Below are 8,137 nucleotides of genomic sequence, written 5' to 3'. Positions count from 1 at the left end.
TGCACGAATTGTGAATCACACTTTTCACAGCTCGTACCACTAACCAGCAAGTGCACTGGGTCGTCCAAGTAATACCTTACGTGAGTAAGGGTCGAATCCCACGGAGATTGTTGGTTTGAAGCAATCTATGGTTATCTTGCAATTCTTAGTCAGGAAGTCAGTTATATTTATCAGTTGAATTGCGAATGAACAAGAGAGCATGGGTTAAAAGTTACTTGTTATGCGGTAATGGAGAATATGTTGGAGTTTTGGAGATGCTTTGTCTTCTGAATCTCTGCTTTCCTTTGTCCTCTGATTCATGCATGCACGTCCTTCTATGGCAAGCTGTGTGTTGGGGCATCACCGTTGTCAATGGTTACATCCCCTCCTCTTGTGAAAATGATCCAAATGCTCTGTCACAGCACGGCTAATCATCTGAGGTTCCCGATCATGCTGGAATAGGATTCACCCTCCTTTTGCGTCTGTCACTACGCCTGGCACTCGCGAGTTTGAAGCTCATCACAGTCATTCAATCCCTGAATCCTACTCGGAATACCACAGACAAGGTTTAGACTTTCCGGATTCTCATGAATGCCGCCATCAATCTAGCTTATACCATGGAGATTCTGATTAAGGAATCTAAGAGATATTCATTCAATCTGATGTAGAACGGAGGTGATTGTCAGACACACGTTCATGGATTGACAAAGGTGATGAGTGTCATTGATCGTCACCTTCTCCATAGTTAGGCGCGAATGGATATCTTAGATAGAATCACGCATGTTTGAATAGAAAACAGAAATACTTGGTTTAATTCATTGAGACACAGCAGAGCTCCTCACCCCCAACAATGGAGTTTAGAGACTCATGCCGTCAAAGAGTACAAAGTTTTTATCTAAAAAGTCATCAGATACAAAATAAGTTTCTAAAAGTTGTTTAAATACTAAACTAGTAGCCTAGGTTTACAAAAAGTGAGTAGACTATGACAGATGGTGCAGAGATCCACTTCTGGGGCCCACTTGGTGTGTGCTGGGGCTGAGACTTAAACAATTCACGTGCATAAGGCTGTTTTGGGCGTTCAACGCCAGGTTTGGATCCATTTCTGGCGTTGAACTCCAACTTTTAATCCTTTTCTGGCGCTGGACGCCAGAATTGGGCAGAGAACTGGCATTGAACGCCAGTTTACGTCGTCTATCCTTGAGCAAAGTATGGACTATTATATATTGCTGGAAAGCTCTGGATGTCTACTTTTCAACACAATTGGAAGCGCGCCATTTCGAGTTCTGTAGGTCCAGAAAATCCACTTTGAGTGCAGGGAGGTCAGAATCCAACAGCATCAGCAGTCCTTTTTCAGCCTGAATTAGATTTTTGCTCAACTCCCTCAATTTTAGCCAGAAAAATACCTGAAATTACAGAAAAACACACAACTCATATTAAAGTCCATAAATATGAATTTTTCCTAAAAAATAATGGAAACAAACTAAAAACTCACTAAAACATACTAAAAACTATATGAAATTAACCCCAAAAAGCGTATAAAATTTCCGCTCATCACAACACCAAACTTAAACTGTTGCTTGTCCTCAAGCAACTAGACAAATAAAATAGAAGACTAATAGGTTGAGAAGCAATAATATCTCAAAGTTTTTGAGTGAAGCTCAGATTCTAATTAGATGAGCGGGACTAGTAGCTTTTTGCTTCCGAACAGTTTTGGCATCTCACTTTATCCATTGAAGCTCAGAGTAATTGGCATCTATAGGAACTTAGAATTTAGATAGTGCTATTGATTCTCCTATTTCAGTATGATGATTCTTGAACACAGCTATTTCATGAGTCTTGGCCGTGGCCCTAAGCACTTTGTTTTCCAGTATTACCACCGGATACATAAATGCCACAGACACATAATTGGGTGAACCTTTTAGATTGTGACTCAGCTTTGCTAAAGTCCCCAATTAGAGGTGTCCAGAGTTCTTAAGCACACTTTTCTTTCTACTTTGGACCTTGACTTTAACCACTCAGTCTCACGTTTTCACTTGACACCTTCACGCCACAAGCACATGGTTAGGGACAGCTTGGTTTAGCCGCTTAGGCCAGGATTTTATTCCCTTAGGCCCTCCTATACACTGATGCTCAAAGCCTTGGGATCCTTGTTTATTACCCTTGCCTTTTGGTTTTAAGGGCTATTGGCTTTTTTTTTTTGCTGCTTTTTCTTGCTTCAAGAATCATTTTTATAATTTTTTAGATTATCAATAACATGTCTCATGTTCATCATTCTTTCAAGAGCCAACATATTTAACAGTCTTAAACAACAAATTCAAAAGACATATGCACTGTTCAAGCATTCATTTAGAAGACAAAAAGTATTGCCACCACATGTAGCTAATTAGAATTTCTCTTGTTAAATCTCGAAATTTTATTGCCTCTTATTCAAAAGATCTACTATTTTATTCATGTTTGCTGATGATGAGAAAAATAGACTATGGCTTAATTGGAGATAAAATCAAAATAGATACTAATTACTACTATATGACTCATAAGGTGAACTTCTCTAATGACACTATCACAGAGTTAAAGCAGAAATTGGAATTTAACAACCTTTGTTCTGGGAAATGGGTGTTCCTCTGATCCGTGGGGTGCTTGATTCTTCAAGAGATAACTTCTGGCGCTTCAATTCCCTTAAGTCACGCCCTTGCTCCTCTTGTTCTTTAAACATATAGGTCAGTATTTGACTGTGTTCCTTCTGTTCTTTTATTATTTGCTCCATAGCTTCCCGTATCTTGGTGATAGATGTCTCAAGATACTCCCAGTATTCAGATTGAGGGATTTCTGGGAGAAATTCCTGTGTTTTCTTCTTGGTGGGATCATCCTGTGCTTGTTGTTTTTCCATTGATGCTTTGGTGATTGATTTCTCAACTGAGATATACTCAGTTATTCCCATCCTTACCCCGGCGTCCTTGCAGAGCAGAGAAATCACGCTTGGATAAGCCAACCTGGCCTCTTTAGAATTTTTGTTAGCAATTTTGTAGAATTCAGCTGAGATCAGCTGATGAACTTCCACTTCTTTTCCCATCATGATGCAATGGATCATCACTGCTCTTTTAACTGTGACTTCAGAACGGTTGCTAGTAGGCAACAGAGAATGCCCAATGAAGTCCAGCCATCCTCTGGCGACTGGTTTGAGATCCTCTCTCTTGAGTTGATTTGGGACACCCTTTGTGTTGGTGGTCCACCTGGCTCCAGGGATACATATGTCCTCTAGAATCTTATCCAGGCCCTTGTCTGTACTCATCATTCTCCTGTTGAAGGAGTCTGGATCATCTTTCAGCTGAGGTAGCTTTAAGATCTCTCTGATCTTGTCAGGGATGGTATGAGCAATCTTTCCTCTGACCATGGTCCGATATTCATAGAAAGCAGTTCCAGATAGTTTTTGCTTGTCAGTCTGCCACGTATTAGCATATAACTCCTGGACCATATTCCTTCCCACTTTCGTTTCAGGATTAGCTAGGACTTCCCAGTTCCTGATTCGAATTTGCTCCTGGATCTCCGGATATTCATCTTCTTTTAGATCGAATCTAACTTCTGGGATCACTGATCTCAGACCCATTATTTTGTTATAATGGTCTGAATGTTCTTTAGATAAGAACTTCCCTTGATTCCAAAGTGGTTTTGGAACGCTCTCTTTCTTGCCTCTTGGAGTGGGTTGTTTTCCTTTAGGAGCCATGATCTTAGTGATCGCGGATAAACACACCAAACTTAGAGGTTTGCTTGTCCTCAAGCAAAAGAAAAGAAAGGAGAGGGATAGAAAGAGAGCTAGGTGCAATTTTTGATGGAGGAGGATGGAGGCCGAACCCATATATAAAGGGAGGGGGGTGGGTTCGAAAATTTTGAAAAGATATGATAAAAAGATTGATTTGGAAAAGATAAGATAGAAAATATGATAAGAGAGGATATAGTATAAAATTGAAAAGATGTGAAAATTTTTTGAAAAAGATAAATCTAGATTTTGAAAAAGATAATGTGGAGATTTGAAAAAGATATTAGTTGAAAAAAATTAGGTTTGTTTTGAAAATAGGATTTGAAAAGAGTTGGATTGAATTTGCAAAGAGGCTTGGTGCTTATGGATTAGGATACATTTGATATTTTTAAAGAGGGATTTTCGAAATTAAGGTTCTTAACATGTTTAGAGGATTGATGCCCCATGGCTGGGTTGCCTCCTAGCAAGCGCTTCTTTATTGTCTTTAGCTGGACCTTACTGAGCTTTTAGTTTAGCTTCAGCCTTGAGCACTCTTGCTCAATGTTGCCTTCAAGATAATGCTTGATTCTCTGTCCTTTGACAATGAACCTCTTATCAGAATCAATATCTTGAAGCTCCACATAACCATATGGTGATACACTTGTAATCACGTATGGTCCCCTCCACCGGGATTTCAACTTCCCGGGGAATAGCCTGAGTCTAGAGTTGAACAGCAGAACCTTCTGTCCTGGCTCAAAGATTCTAGATGACAGCTTTCTGTCATGCCACTTTTTTTATTTCTCTTTATAAAGCTTGGCATTTTCGAAAACTGTGAATCTGAATTCCTCTAGCTCATTTAGCTGGAGCAATCTTTTTTCTCCTGCTAATTTGGCATCAAAATTTAGGAATCCGGTTGCCCAGTAGGCTTTATGTTCCAGTTCCACGGGCAGGTGACATGCCTTACCATACACAAGTTGGTATGGAGAGGTCCCTATAGGGGTCTTGAATGCTGTTCTGTAAGCCCACAGAGCATCATCCAAGCTCCGTGCCCAATCCTTTCTACGGGTACTTACTGTCCGTTCTAGGATTCTCTTTAATTCTCTGTTAGAGACTTCAGCTTGCCCATTAGTTTGTGGATGATATGGAGTAGCCACCTTATGGCGAATTCCATACCGAACCATGGTAGAGTAAAGTTGTTTATTGTAGAAGTGAGTGCCCCCATCACTGATGAGTACTCTAGGGACACCAAACCTGCTAAAGATATGTTTCTGGAGGAACTTCAACATTGTTTTAGTATCATTGGTGGGTGTGGCAATGGCCTAAACCCATTTTGATACATAGTCAACTGCCACCAGAATATAAGTGTTTGAGTATGATGGTGGGAAAGGTCCCATGAAGTCAATTCCCCATACGTCAAACAACTCAATTTCCAAGATTCCTTGTTGAGGCATGGCATAACCATGAGGCAGATTACCAGCTCTTTGGCAACTGTCATAGTTACGTACAAACTCTCGAAAATCTTTATAGAGTGTGGGCCAATAGAAGCCACATTGGAGGACCTTGGTGGCTGTTCGCTCACCTCCGAAATGGCCTCCATATTGAGATCCATGGCAATGCCACAGGATCCTCTGTGCTTCTTCTCTAGGCACACACCTACGGATTATTCCGTCTGCACATCTCTTAAAGAGATAAGGTTCATCCCACAAGTAGTACTTTGCATCAGTAATTAATTTCTTCTTTTGTATCCTGTTGTACTCCTTGGGTATGAACCTTGCAGCTTTATAGTTTGCAATATCGGCAAACCATGGTGTTTCCTGAATGGCAAACAAATGCTCATCCAGAAAGGTCTCAGAGATCTCAAGAGAGGGAAGGGGCGTCCCTTCTACTGGCTCTATCTGGGATAGATGATCAGCCACTTGGTTCTCTGTCCCTTTTCTGTCTCTTATTTCTATATCAAACTCTTGCAGAAGCAACACCCATCTGATGAGCCTGGGTTTTGAATTCTGCTTTGTGAGTAGATATTTAAGAGCGGCATGATCAGTATACACAATCACTTTTGATCCGACTAAGTATGATCTGAACTTGTCAATGGCGTAAACCACTGCAAGTAATTCTTTTTCTGTGGTTGTGTAATTTTTCTGGGCATCATTTAGAACACGACTAGCATAATAAATGACGTGCAGAAGCTTGTCATGCCTCTGTCCCAACACTGCACCAATGGCGTGATCACTGGCATCACACATTAGTTCAAATGGTAATGTCCAGTCTGGTGCAGAAATAACTGGTGCTGTGACCAGCTTAGCTTTTAGCGTTTCAAACGCCTGCAGGCACTCTGTGTCAAACACAAATGGCGTGTCAGCAGCTAGCAGATTGCTTAGAGGTTTTGCGATTTTTGAAAAATCCTTTATAAACTTCCTATAGAATCCTGCGTGCCCCAAAAAGCTTCTGATTGCCTTAACATTGGCAGGTGGTGGTAATTTTTCAATTACCTCTATTTTTGCTTAATCCACCTCTATTCCCTTGTTTGAGATTTTATGCCCAAGAACAATCCCTTCAGTCACCATGAAGTGACATTTTTCCCAGTTTAAAACTAGGTTGGTCTCTTGGCATCTTTTCAGAACAAGTTTCAGGTGATCAAGACAGGAGTTGAATGAGTCTCCATATACTGAGAAGTCATCCATGAAGACTTTCAGAAAATTTTCCACCATATCAGAGAAAATAGAGAGCATGCATTTCTGGAAGGTTGCAGGCGCATTACACAGCCCAAATGGCATCCTTCTATAAGCAAACACTCCAGATGGACATGTGAATGCTGTTTTCTCTTGATCCTGAGGATCTACTGCAATCTGGTTATAGCCTGAGTAGCCATCCAAAAAGCAGTAATAGTCATGACCTGCTAGTCTTTCTAGCATCTGGTCTATGAATGGTAAAGGAAAATGATCCTTTCTGGTGGCTGTATTAAGCCTTCTGTAGTCAATACACATGCGCCACCCTGTAACTGTTCTTGTAGGAACCAGTTCATTTTTTTCATTATGAATCACTGTCATGCCTCCCTTTTTTGGGACGACTTGGACAGGGCTCACCTAGGGGCTATCAGAAATAGGATAAATAATCCCAGCCTCTAGTAGTTTGGTGACCTCTTTCTGCACCACTTCTTTCATGGCTGGATTTAGCCGCCTCTGTGGTTGAACCACTGGTTTAGCGTTATCCTCCAATAAGATTTTGTGCATGCATCTAGCTGGGCTTATGCCCTTAAGGTCACCTATGGACCACCCAAGAGCTGTCTTGTGTGTCCTTAGCACTTGAATAAGTGCTTTCTCTTCCTGTGAATTTAAGGCAGAGCTTATGATCACTGGAAAAGTGTCACCTTCTCCCAGAAATGCATATTTCAAGGATGATGGTAATGGCTTGAGCTCGAGTTTAGGAGGTTTTTCTTCTTCCAGAAGAATTTTCAGAGGCTCTTTCATGTCCTCTGACACTTCTAAATCAGGCTGAGCATCTTTAAAGATGTTTTCCAACTCTGATTCGAGACTCTCAGCCATGTTGATCTCTTCTACCAAAGAGTCAATAAGATCAACTTTCATGCAGTCTTTTGATGTGTCAGGATGCTGCATGGCTTTGACAACGTTCAACTTAAACTCATCATCATTGACTCTCAGGGTTATTTCCCCCTGTTGGACGTCAATGAGGGATCGTCCAGTTACTAGGAAGGGTCTTCCTAGAATGAGAGTAGCACTCTTGTGCTCTTCCATTTCCAGCACAACAAAGTTAGTGGGAAAGGCGAATGGCCCAACTCTGACAATCATGTCTTCAATCACGCCTGATGGGTATTTGGTGGAGCCATCAGCAAGTTGGAGACATATCCGGGTTGGTTTAACTTCTTCAGTTAAGCCAAGCTTTCTGATAGTGGATGCAGGTATTAGGTTGATGCTTGCCCCAAGATTACATAAAGCTGTCTTGGTGCATTGACTATCTAATATGCATGGTATCAGAAAACTCCCAGGGTCTTTGAGCTTCTCAGGAAAGCTTTTCAGAATAACTGCACTGCATTCTTCAGTGAGGAGAACTCTTTCTGTTTCTCTCCAATCCTTTTTATGACTCAAGATCTCTTTCATGAACTTGGCATAAGAAGGTATTTGTTCAAGTGCTTCTGCAAATGGAATCTTTATTTCAAGAGTCCTGAGATAATCTGCAAAGCGAGCAAATTGCTTATCCTGCTCCTCTTTCCAGAGTTTTTGAGGATAAGGTATCTTGGCTTTATATTCTTCAACCTTAGTTGCTGTAGGTTTATTGCCTACAGAAGTGGTTGAAAAAGCCTTTTTAGAGGGGTTGCTTTCAGCATTTGTGTGTGTCTGATCCCTCACTGGCAATTGAGTGCTAGAGTTAGAGACTGGAGTGACGTTAGACGCCAACTCCTTGTCTGTT

This window comes from Arachis ipaensis, chromosome B2 (assembly GCF_059453495.1).
Source record: "Arachis ipaensis isolate K30076 ecotype BB chromosome B2, ASM5945349v1, whole genome shotgun sequence".
Lineage (NCBI taxonomy): Eukaryota > Viridiplantae > Streptophyta > Magnoliopsida > Fabales > Fabaceae > Arachis > Arachis ipaensis.
The sequence above is the reverse complement of the archived record's forward strand: the minus strand, read 5'-3'. Positions refer to the sequence as shown.